Source organism: Alosa pseudoharengus, unplaced genomic scaffold (assembly GCF_046254945.1).
Source record: "Alosa pseudoharengus isolate Yale_2024_CS ecotype anadromous, Long Island Sound unplaced genomic scaffold, YU_APseudo_1.1 YU_APseudo_1.1_scf_15, whole genome shotgun sequence".
Classification (NCBI taxonomy): domain Eukaryota; kingdom Metazoa; phylum Chordata; class Actinopteri; order Clupeiformes; family Clupeidae; genus Alosa; species Alosa pseudoharengus.
This window is the reverse complement of record NW_027468620.1, coordinates 5,486,262-5,497,966: the sequence shown is the minus strand read 5'-3', so window position 1 is coordinate 5,497,966 and position 11,705 is coordinate 5,486,262. Positions and strand designations below refer to the sequence as shown.

Here is an 11,705-nt window from a genome sequence, read left to right as displayed (position 1 = left end):
GCTGGATGTTAATCTGTTGGGGAATAGCTGTTTTAGCTGGAAACACCAAAAACTCTGTTTTTGAGAGATTAAGCTGAAGGTGCCGATCTTTCATCCAGGCTGAAATATCCTTAAGGCATGCAAAAATCCGGTGGGAAACACTAGAGTCATCAGGTGGGAAAGACAGGTAAAGTTGAGTGTCGCAAGGGTCCTAATACTGATCCCTGAGGCACACCTGTGGTGAGGTCATGAGACTTATGATTTATTACTGGATAGATGAAACAGGAAACCCATTGTTTTTTTCCAGTCATGGACAGCATGTTTATTTAAATATAAAATAAATTTACAAAAGTAAATGCAAAACACTGGACAATATATCACATCAGCCTGATACCGAATGGACAATTTAAATGTGACATGTATAAATCATTTTAAAAACGGAAATGTCAGTGGTACAAATGTGGAAGATAAACAAACAAAAAACATACAGCGATATGAAGTGCTACAATGTGTAGATCCTTCATGCAGGTCTTCTATCTCGTCACACTTACAGTGCACTATAGTCAAGAGAGGTGATTCCAGCATCCTTTGCCATAGAGAAGAAGTGCCCCTGCTTCTGGAACAATGCACTAGGTGAATCAAACTCCACTATCTTGCCAGCATCCAACACAATCACTCTAGAATGGATAGGGACACAAACACCTCAGATGTTAAAAAGCTAAAAAAAATCCCCTCCACTTTTCCCGATAGAAAGATAAAAAAGATGCAAAATCAGTGACCACGGTCAGCTACTGATTGATCTGTCTAAATATAGATTTTTTGACAACCTGTATTGACAGACAGCCGATTTAGCTGTATTGGTATTTATGCCTTCCCCCAGACACCCCTCCCCTCGTAATCAACAACTAATTTGTCTTGCACAACAGTCCTGTTTGTAAATTACGTGGTTGAACATCATAATGATGTTCCATACAAGCCTGGCTGGGTGATGTGCACAATCAAATACCGACAAGTCCAGTTTCAGAATAGCATTGCGAAACATGCAATGGAATATAACTTTATCCATTATTTCACATAATATTTAAAAGGGAAGCCCTCAGCTATGATCTGAGGAACAAATTTCCTCTTTTTGAGACCTAAAAAATGCGTAATGGAAAAATATAAAGAAAAAAAATCATTAGACGCAAATTATTTTTTTCTTGATATAAAGGCATGCAAATATTATCACATCATACTTTCCCAAATAGGCCTACAGGTAGCCCAGACTGTCCTGAAAAAGGAAGAAATAGCACATATAGATGGCCATTACAATGACCAAGACTAAGCTTTTCTTAGATTAACAAGCTGAACAACACAGGTGACCTCTGCATAGAGTGCTGAAATGTACACTATTTTTGACCATTTCTTAACTGTGAAACTCAGCAAATATGCTTTGTGGTTGTGAACATATGCAGTTTCATCATAACTATTATTCCACCTGTGTGTGTGCATGGTTAAAATTCTGAAGTGCAAAATAGTTTAGGCTGCAGCACAAATATTTCCATCCATAGATAAAAAAAAAATAAGCAAGTCTAACCTCTGAATTACTTGTCAAAGTGCAATTGATGCATTTAAACATTAAAATATACAAAATTTTCTTGCATGCCCCCAGACCCCCCTAGGGGGACTTGTGCCCCAGTAAAGTTATAGGTCTAGTGACGGACCTGCTAGCCAATATTGATTAGGCCAATAGCCTATTGAGGCAGTATTGTTTCTGCATCTTAGGGCTCTATCTTGCACTCCAGCGCAATTGACTTTGTATACTCGCGCTTTTGTCTTTCGTATTTTGCAGTCAGCGCATATTGGAATTTTCCCTCCACAGGTATATGTGCGCCAACGGGGGCGTTTCAGCAAAAAGAGGGGGCGTGTTCCGGCGCAAACGGTCCCTGTTGATATTTTGCAGTTACAGAAAACAATTCCGCCACAGACCAGGAACCTCCTGGTCTAAAGTCAGTGGCGCAAATTCAGATGCTATTTTAAGGGTGCATGCATGGCCACAGGCCTGCAGGAATGAATGCTATGCACACCGATCTACAGACACCCTGTGCACAGATGGAAACATTCAAAGCCTTGATAATATTTGTCCGTTTCCCGGTTTTGTTCGTGCATTGGTCAACTAAAAATTTAGTAGCCTATATAGTACATCTACATGCAATATCTTTACAACAACAACGCCTAATTACAACCTATTAATTTGGACAACTTTATACAGCCCTATAAAGGCTAAAGTTACCTTTAGTTTTGTTCCAATTTACCGTTGTGTATAGCTTTAAACATCGTGTGCACTTTAACACCAGCCTATAAGCATTATTCCAGCTGCGCTAAGGTTTTGACAAGCACCACAATTTTGCCTACCTTGTTGTAGCCCATCTGAAATAACTCCAAGCTTTGCTATGTTCCCTCCATCCTTTCGTTGTTTTCAAAAAACGTTTTATATCCATGAAGGCCTTGAAGTGTTGAGTTTGTGAATTAGCTTAAATAAGCTTATTATGTGCGGTTAACCAGCAACCATAGATAGTAAAAGAAAGCAGCAAGTAGCCTTGGCTACAATTTCTGTAGTTGCTGCGTCCATTCATTGTTATTCTCTCTCCTGCTCAAACAAAAGTTTTGTGTGCATTAAGTTGATGATAACGTGTTTACAAACTCTACTTTACATAAAATATTGTGAATAGCCTACTGTCATGCAGTTAATGGGATACTGTGCAGAGTTGGAAAGTTAGTAGGGGTGTCACGATTCTCCAAATCCTCGATTCGATGTAATTTTCGATTTTAAAGTCACGATTCGATTCGATTTTCGATCTTTTTAAAATATTACTATTAATGCATTCCTTATATGTTATTTACTCTTTTTGGCCTTTTCCTTTTCTTATTCGGGGGGCTTTTATTTTGAAACCGCTTTGAAACCGTTCCAACCGCGAGGTTGTAATGTAAACAGAACTAACTTTAGGCTAAAACAGAGACGTGAACATAGTAAAATGAAACAACACAGAATGTTAATTTGATTGTTTCAGCACACTCCGAAGAGACCCAAGGTTAGTGTTCATGGAATATGTACTTATAAATGTGCATTTTAAGCCTTAAAGTAACTTTGGACTGTAATTAGACCATCTTTTCACTTGCTAAATGGAGTAGGCTAAGTTAGTTTTAATTGACGTGAATGAACGAATACTTCCACACCGGTGATTTCAAAGTAGCAAGAGGGGCTTTGATTTCGGTAGGTTGATGTGTAGGCCTATATTTTAACTGGCTGCAGCCTAAAATTAGAGGAGTGTTGACGCTGCAGTTCAGCACGTGCATGTGTGTTTCGCCTGTGATCCACTAGCATGCGATGCGAACACCGCGACGCAGTATCCCTATTCATTTCTATGAGAAGCGAATTCCGCACCCGCATAGGATTCTGGGTATGCGGTGCGACGAGTGCTGTGGCTGCGGCGCGTCAAAAAGTTCAGCAATCCCCAACTTTATGCAAATGAATCCGTCCATCGCGAGGCGAGTATCCAATAGTAGAGCAAAACGCAGGGGAGGTCCATCATCACGTAGCCTAAACAAAACCTAATTTTCCGGTGGTTACCGCCAACGTACAGAAACATGTCAGATGAGAAAAAATAATCATAGCAGTGTCTACATTTGCGTGTTTGTATGATGTGTGGCTAGAATCCTACAGGGGCAACTTCATGATTGAAATGACCGCCCAACTTGCAAACTAATTTATAGATGTGACTTTCCCTCCGTAATTTCAAAATAGTGGAGGGAAACATTTTGTTTGGTTGTTTACTAGGCTACCTGCCGCTTGCCCTGCCGCTTCCACCCATCTACCAAAGGGAACGCCCATCAAAGCGTCTTCATGGAGGGTTGCGTTGCGATTTGGGGAATTCGCATCGCATGCTAGTGGATCACAGGCGTTTGTGCGTCTTGGCATTCATGCTGGACGTGACATTGGGGGTGTGGCTGCATCGTCGATTCTACTTTTAAGTTCGAAGTTCGAGATTGAGATGTAATTTCGATCGATTTCGAAATAAAATCGAAATCGTGACACCCTTAAAAGTTAGGTCAACTTGAAAACTGTTTCTCGTTGTTGAGTTGCCTGATCGTAAGGTACAGCCGTAGCTTACACCTGCAGGAGCGCTTGCTTGGGCGCCGGTGTTGCGCAATGCACTTTGCTCCTCTCATCTATACGATGCAGTTTCCATTTCTCCAAACCATACATAATTACAAGGACAAATATTGCTATACGAGGGAAATCAGTCTGGTGTCCGATGTGAAAAAATAGGTATAAATTTAGCGTACACATTTCTAGGAATCAGGGATGTGTTGATGACATAAATTAAGAAATATTAGAGGACTTAATGAGACGTGATGTTGAACTGCATGCCGATGCCATTTAACCCAAATGCCCCAGCAGCAGCACGGGAGAGGAGAGCTTATCTGACAGAAGATCTGCATTGTCTATCGTAAGGTAATGTTAGATTACATTGCAAAAATATCACCATGCATTCATAACCTTGTGATTTAGTGAGAGTGATCCCGGAACATCGGAAAGTGACATTTCTGTATTACATTTTGTCAAGAGGAAAAATCAATAGCAAACTGTTCCCAACTGACTATAGCGCTGTGAACCGTTCCTGGCTGCGCCTGGCAAATCCACCATCATAATAGCAATCCGCTATGAAACAAGCGTGCCTGTTGTTAAAGGGAATGTGAGATGACGCTCTGATTGGTTTTTTGCATCTTACGCCCAAACCACACCCATGAGTAATGTAGCTACTACAGACCACCCCATTTTAGATTTGTGTCGGGCGCAACAGTCAATATCCCGCCGGTAAAATAGCAACAGCGCCCACAAAGCGATTTGCGAAAAGTCGATTGCGCTGGAGTGGAAGATAGAGCCCTGTCAGTGTTCTTAAGGGGCAATAAAGTATCATTATTATACTGTGGTAGCCATGTCTGTGGACACATTTGTATGCATTCACATGGTTATGGTGCCCTATGTGATACACTACAACGTTCCTTGTGCACAGTCACCTCCCCTTACTCTGTTTAAAGAGAATGAGAAAACAAGTAAGGCGTGCTCCATGGTATACCACACAGACAAAAACACTCAAACAAACTGAGTGTTTGATCGAAGCTGATCGAAGAAAACAAAAACAATACAAAATTTCTCTTTACCACAATCTCCCGCCTGACGAAGAGCCACACCGAAGTAACCGAATCTATCCCTATTTGCCTAAACAGTAATGACTTCATGAACTTTTTCAATGACAAAATTGAAACAATTAGAGATAAGATTAATATCCAGTCAGTCTCACCAAATATTCATACTCCATTGCTGAACGGTAGCGAAAACATAATTGAATCACAGATGAGACGAACAACGTTGAATTCATTTACATCTATTGACATATTAGACCTCACTTCCACAATCTCTTCATCAAAATCTACAACTAGTCTACTAGATCCTATTCCTACTCATCTTCTGAAGACTGCTCTTCCTTTCTTGGATAATGCTTTGCTCCAGATTATAAATAACTCACTGCTATCAGGCCATGTACCACAGTCGTTTAAGTTATCTGTCATTAAGCCATCCCTCAAAAAGCCTACCCTTGACCCTAACAACCAGGCCAACTATAGGCCTATATCTAATCTCCCTTTTTTGTCAAAAATACTAGAAAAAATAGTGTCGAAACAAATTGGTACCTTCTTGAATATGAATAAAATCCAAGAATTATATCAGTCTGGTTTCAGAGCTCACCACAGTACTGAATCAGCCTTAGTTAAAGTTTTTAATGACCTCCTCATCGCTGCCGATAATGGACATATATCAATATTGGTCCTCCTGGACCTCAGTGCTGCCTTTGACACCATAGACCACAACATACTACTCCACAGGCTTGAACATTCGATAGGCATTAAAGACTCAGCACTCGCTTGGTTTAGATCATACCTTTCCAACCGCAGACAATTTGTACAGGTTCACAATGAACCATCTACCCAGACTATGGTAAAATATGGGGTGCCTCAAGGCTCAGTACTAGGGCCCCTGTTATTTTCTCTCTATATGCTTCCTCTAGGCTCAGAAATTAGGAAACATGGCATTAAATTTCATTCTTATGCAGACGATACACAACTATACCTTTCCATAAAACCTGACGAATTGACTCCGTTAGCCAAACTTGACACATGTATACGAGACATAAAGACATGGATGACAATTTCCTGCTTTTGAACTCCGATAAAACAGAAGTCATGGTTTTAGGTCCTAAAAAGATGAGGGATATCCTATCCTCATCGCAGGCTACATTTACTGATCTCCGACTATCCTCATCCACATGTGTTAAAAATCTAGGAGTTACAATTGACCAAGACCTATCACTAAGTAATCACATAAAACAGATTACCAAAGTTTCATTCTATCATTTAAGGAACATTTCAAAGATAAGGAAGTCTTTATCCCTATCAGACGCTGAAAAAATTAATCCATGCTTTTGTCACCTCAAGGATTGATTATTGCAATGCTCTATACGCTGGCTGCAATAACACCTGTCTAAAGAGCTTACAGCTTATACAAAATGCAGCTGCTCGCACACTCACTAGAACTAAAAAATATGAACATATTTCCCCTATCCTGGCATCTCTACACTGGCTGCCTGTTAGAAGTCGCATTGACTTCAAAATATTACTTCTAACATACAAAGCCATTAATGGCCAGGCACCAGAATATATTAAAGATCTCCTAGTCCCATATAACCCACCCAGACCGCTACGATCACAGAATACTGGCCTTCTTGTAATTCCAAGAATCTCAAAAACTACAGTAGGAGGCAGAGCTTTCAGCTATCGCGCACCCCTCCTCTGGAATAATTTTCCTACCTCAATTCGACTAGCAGACACCCTCCCTATTTTTAAGTCTAGACTTAAAACATACCTCTTTACTGCCTCCCATAGTTAGGTATGGTGCATGGAAATTCACCCACCTCAGGGTTTTTGGAATGGACCACCCTGCTGAGTCCTCGTGTGACTGGCACCCCAGTCGCGCGTGCGATGGTGGTCACTGACCATACCTGCGCTGGTGTCGACTACCCCTCACCATGCCTTAGTTATGCTGCTATAGCATAGTGCTGTCATGGACTTTTCATGTGTCAGGCCGTACAACCACCCCCCCCCCTCTCCTCTCCCCCTTTTCTCCCTCTCTCCCTCAACTCTCCCTCTCTTGCCTATTCCCACCATGGTATACTGTAACAATATATAGTACTACTAATTACTTATTGACATTAACCATTTTGATTTTCAATAATACTAACCCACTCTACATCTCTCTTTCTTCCCCCTTACTGTACCTCACTTGTGAGGTATATCATCACCAGTCATCAACCATCCCTGTGTTTGCCCTCCTCTCACCCATCTCACCTGAAGTCCCATCCTCGACTGCCCTATTACTGCCCCCTATCTGGCCCGTACAGCCTAGCGACCCACCACCAGCCTATGACAACTCTGCCCGGATTACTGGCCCGTCTGCCAACCCACCACATGCCCCTCGACAACTCCCTTCCCCTGGACAATTCCAACGCTGGACTATTGAACTTTCTGTCACTAAATCAGGAATAATGAATTACCATAACGGATACGTAATCATCCCACCTCTTGTAACTTTCAGCTCAAGTGCTTAACACCATGTCTTATTCTCTACACCCGACTATCATATGCATTTGTCATGTATACAGACCTTACTGTCATGTACTGACCCTAGGCAGATGGGTCAGGCCCTTGAGTCGTGGATCTGCTCGAGGTTTCTTCCTATATATATCTCCAATTCTAGGGAGTTTTTCCTCGCCCCTGTTACCCATGGGCCTCTCTCTTGCTTTTCTTTTCTTCCTTTCTTTCCTTCTTTCTCTGATTGCCTACATTCTGTAAAGCGCCATGATACATGTGTTATGTTTTGGCGCTCTATAAGCACAATAAATTGAATTGAAATTGAAATTGAAATAGTGAAAAAGACAGGGCATGGGAGTTCACAAAGTGGGAGCACACTCAGATCTCGCACACCTGTGGCTACTTGACTTTCATTTATATTAATTTCCACTGTACTGGCTATTAATGCGGCAGCTTTGAAAGCTTTCTTTTTAAGACTACCTGATTGAATCTCATCTCTTCGCCACATACCTCTCTTAGAGGATATTTTTTTTCTTTCAAAAAAAGGTGAGGCTATGTTTGCTTACCGCAAGCTGTTCAGGATGGTATTGAGCCGGTGAGCGATGGTGAGCACTGTGCAGTCCGCAAACTCCTTGCGGATGGTGGTCTGGATCAGGTCATCTGTCTCCAGGTCTACGGCAGCTGTGGCCTCATCCAGGATCAGGATGCAGGACTTCCTAAGCAGAGCCCTGGCCAGCCCTGCAAACAAACAAAAAATAGCAAAATTGTATCAGCTGTATATATTTGGGATCTGCAGTTATAAAGTACCATACAAACATCTCATTGAAAGTGAATTTAAAAAAGTGAACTTAAATATAATAAAAAAAGCCTCATTATGTCACAGACTAGGTTAGATGAGAGTTGTGAGTTCTATCAATTTTAAAGGACTTTCAAGAAATGTGATAGAATAGCAAGAATAGTTACTGTGCCATTCTTTGTAGATCTGTCGTATTCAATTAATTTAATACTGGTATTCTCCATTTCAAGTGACAAAAAAATATCACCTGCAAAGAGCTATGTTCATCTAATCATCTAATTAAGAGTTAGAGTGAAACTGCAATGGCAAGAATGAATATGCCACGAGCATGTTAAAGAGAGCTGATGTCTGTCCCTCAGCTGTGAGGAATAATTATGTCAGAGAGAAGAGGCAATCTCTGAATAGTTTTCTTGAATGAAATCCAAAAAGAATGCATTAATTAAGTAGTCCACGGCAACTGGAGGATGCAAAGCGGCCAGCACTGGCTTATGTGACAGCTGTTAGGTGGCCCTACACGATTCGAAAAAGAAATGCTTGGCAACACAAGGCGTTGTCCTTGCCGTTGGCCACCTGAGGTTCTGGCCTCCTTCCGAGACTTCATAGAGCAGCTGTTCTGGCAGACCCTGTGCAAACTCCTTTAAGTGGGAGAACTCCAATGCTCTCCACAGATCCTCATCGCTAAACTTCTCAAACGGGTCCAGATTCATGCGGAGACTTCCACAGAACAGCACAGGATCCTGCCGAGATGGGCGTGAGAACACCATGAAGATCTCAGATCATATCTCACAAATATGATCTTGCAAAGCTGACCATATTCTAATTTTGATTTTATATGCTGAACTCATATTTACATTTCTGGAGTTGATATCCATATTTAATTTAAAGTGTCGTAGACATGAAAAGAAAAAAACAAGTGATAAATTTTTGTTACATTTGCTTTCAAGTAGTTTTTACATGCCCAAGACCAACTGGTAGGCTAATAAAAACGACAGTTAACTGAACCACACGTTGCACTTCAGTTCCAAAATGAATGTGTCTCATGAATACAATTTTGGGTTAGCCACCTGTGGTATGATGGTCAGTTTACTTCTAAGATCATGCAGGCCAATGGTGGCGATGTCCACTCCGTCTATGAGGATTCTCCCCCCAGCAGCTTCGATGATACGGAACAGGAAGTTTGTGAGACTGGACTTTCCTGCCCCGGTGCGGCCGACAATGCCAATCTGTGAACAAGAGCTGTGACAGCATTCCACTGTGTAATAATAATAATAATAAGTTTATTTTATATAGCGCCTTTCTCAAACCCAAGGTTGCTTTACATAGCAGGAAGGCAAGGAAACACAATAACAAACAAACAAAACAATACAACAAATACAAGTTATCTGTATGGAGCTATGTGTTGGGTGTGGAGGAGAAGTGATCATTAAACAGAAAGGTCTTGAGATGTGCTTTGAAGAAAGGAAGAGAAGGACAGGCACGAAGAGGTTGGGGGAGGGAGTTCCAGAGTTACAAGGACTTCAGGCCAAGGCACTGAAGGACCTGCCACCCAGGGTGGAGAGTCTGGAGCGGGGGATAGCCAGGAGGTTTTGGTCAGAGGATCTGAGTGAGCAGGAAGGAGTGTAAGGGGTCAGGAGGTCGCAGATGTAGGGGGGAGCAAGGTTGTGGAGGGCTTTGAAGGTGAGTAGTAGAGACGACCTCTGTTACACTAGTTGTCAATGGTTATTTATGCACGATTGTGTAGCCTAAACCAGCCATACTAGGCCTAGTCAAATTTATCCTGGCTGTATATAAAGCAGCATGTGAATTTCCCAATATAACAGTTCAACTGTTCAAACTGTAGCCTAAAGTTAACTAACAGTTCAACACAAGCAAAACATTGCGAGCTCAATGCGCGTGTGTTACGGGAACATACACAGACACTACGGCTGATGTTGACCGGTCTTCAGCTATTTTGCTACGGTTTATTACACATCCAGAAGAATACATTCGAGTCGTAGGCTCTGGCTTATTATGGAGCATAATAGGAACAAAGTTATGATCAAAAAAATTATCAGGGAGGAAAAATCTTGGAAAAATCCGAGGGGGCCCTTTATTTCAATGGGCATGACGCCACTGGACCCACACTTGGTTTGCCGTGGATCTTTGGAGGATGGGAAGTAACGCTCAAACTCATTTGAAAGCGCAACAAGGTGATCGCGCACCAGCTGCGAGAGAAAGGGCCCTGCCTCAGTCTCTCCAAAAAAAAACACTACTGTTTGGAACATATCAAATACACCCCGGTCCACTCGTCGTCCCCACAAATCAAGCTTGGCTTTAAATTCAGCGACTTTATCTGCCAGTTTAAAGACAGTCGTCATTCTCCCATGGAGTGACAGGTTGAGGTCATTAAGCAACCGAATATGTCACACAGGTAAGCGAGTTTTGACACCCAGTCCTCATCACTAAAATGTGCAGCTAACGGTGACTTTTTTTCTGTAAGAAATCTCTGCAGCGGCTCTCGCAACTCAAACACTCTGGCCAGTGACCTGCTAAAGATGCTTGTTTTTTGTTGCTCATTCTAGCAGTTTAGCTAACTTCGTGTGACACTACTGTTCGCTAAGAAGGTGAAGTGAGCTGACCTGAGGCTGCGCAGCGCTGAAGGCAAAATGTAAAAGTGTTGAAGGCGGGACAGACAGACATAAGAAAATAGACCTTGCAAAATGCAAACATGCGTGCAATCAAACAACTGCATATAGGCCTATGTCATGTAAAAACGTGACATTATTGCGAATTAAATTTAATTTAGTTTGCATGCATTATTTGCTCTAGAGTCACAAAATTCAACAGGTCACAGAATTTGGTGCAACACCGGACGTTGTGGTAGGTGTGGCCCAGTTCCGTCCCAGTGTATTTTTGCTATCTGGGATGCTTATCGGTCTATAATTACTTGCTTCATAGCGGTCTTCAGATTTGAAGATGGGTGTGAGATTACTACTAGTTAATTAATTAGTAGGCCAGGAGCATGCTGAAATTATGTGGCAAATTGCGTTTTTTATTACAATGATAAAATTGTAAAAGGACGTGACCGAAGCTGAGGCAAGCCAGGCAATATAGGCCTATAGGCCCGACGGTAATTGTAAAGCAATTTACAAAAGATTCACTGAACAAAAATGCTGATGTGGTACATGAAAATTTTGCTAAAAATGTGGAGAATGCAATGCAATCAAGCATTTTGGACGATATATTGTCACAAGCTGCATGGCAG

At 41.7% G+C, this 11,705-nt stretch overlaps 1 pseudogene; it reads right to left on the bottom strand.

The window, feature by feature from the left end:
• Positions 1-491: 491 nt before the first annotated feature.
• LOC143124733 (ATP-binding cassette sub-family C member 2-like) overlaps positions 492-11,705 on the bottom strand; it is a 54,441-nt pseudogene continuing 43,227 nt past the window's right edge.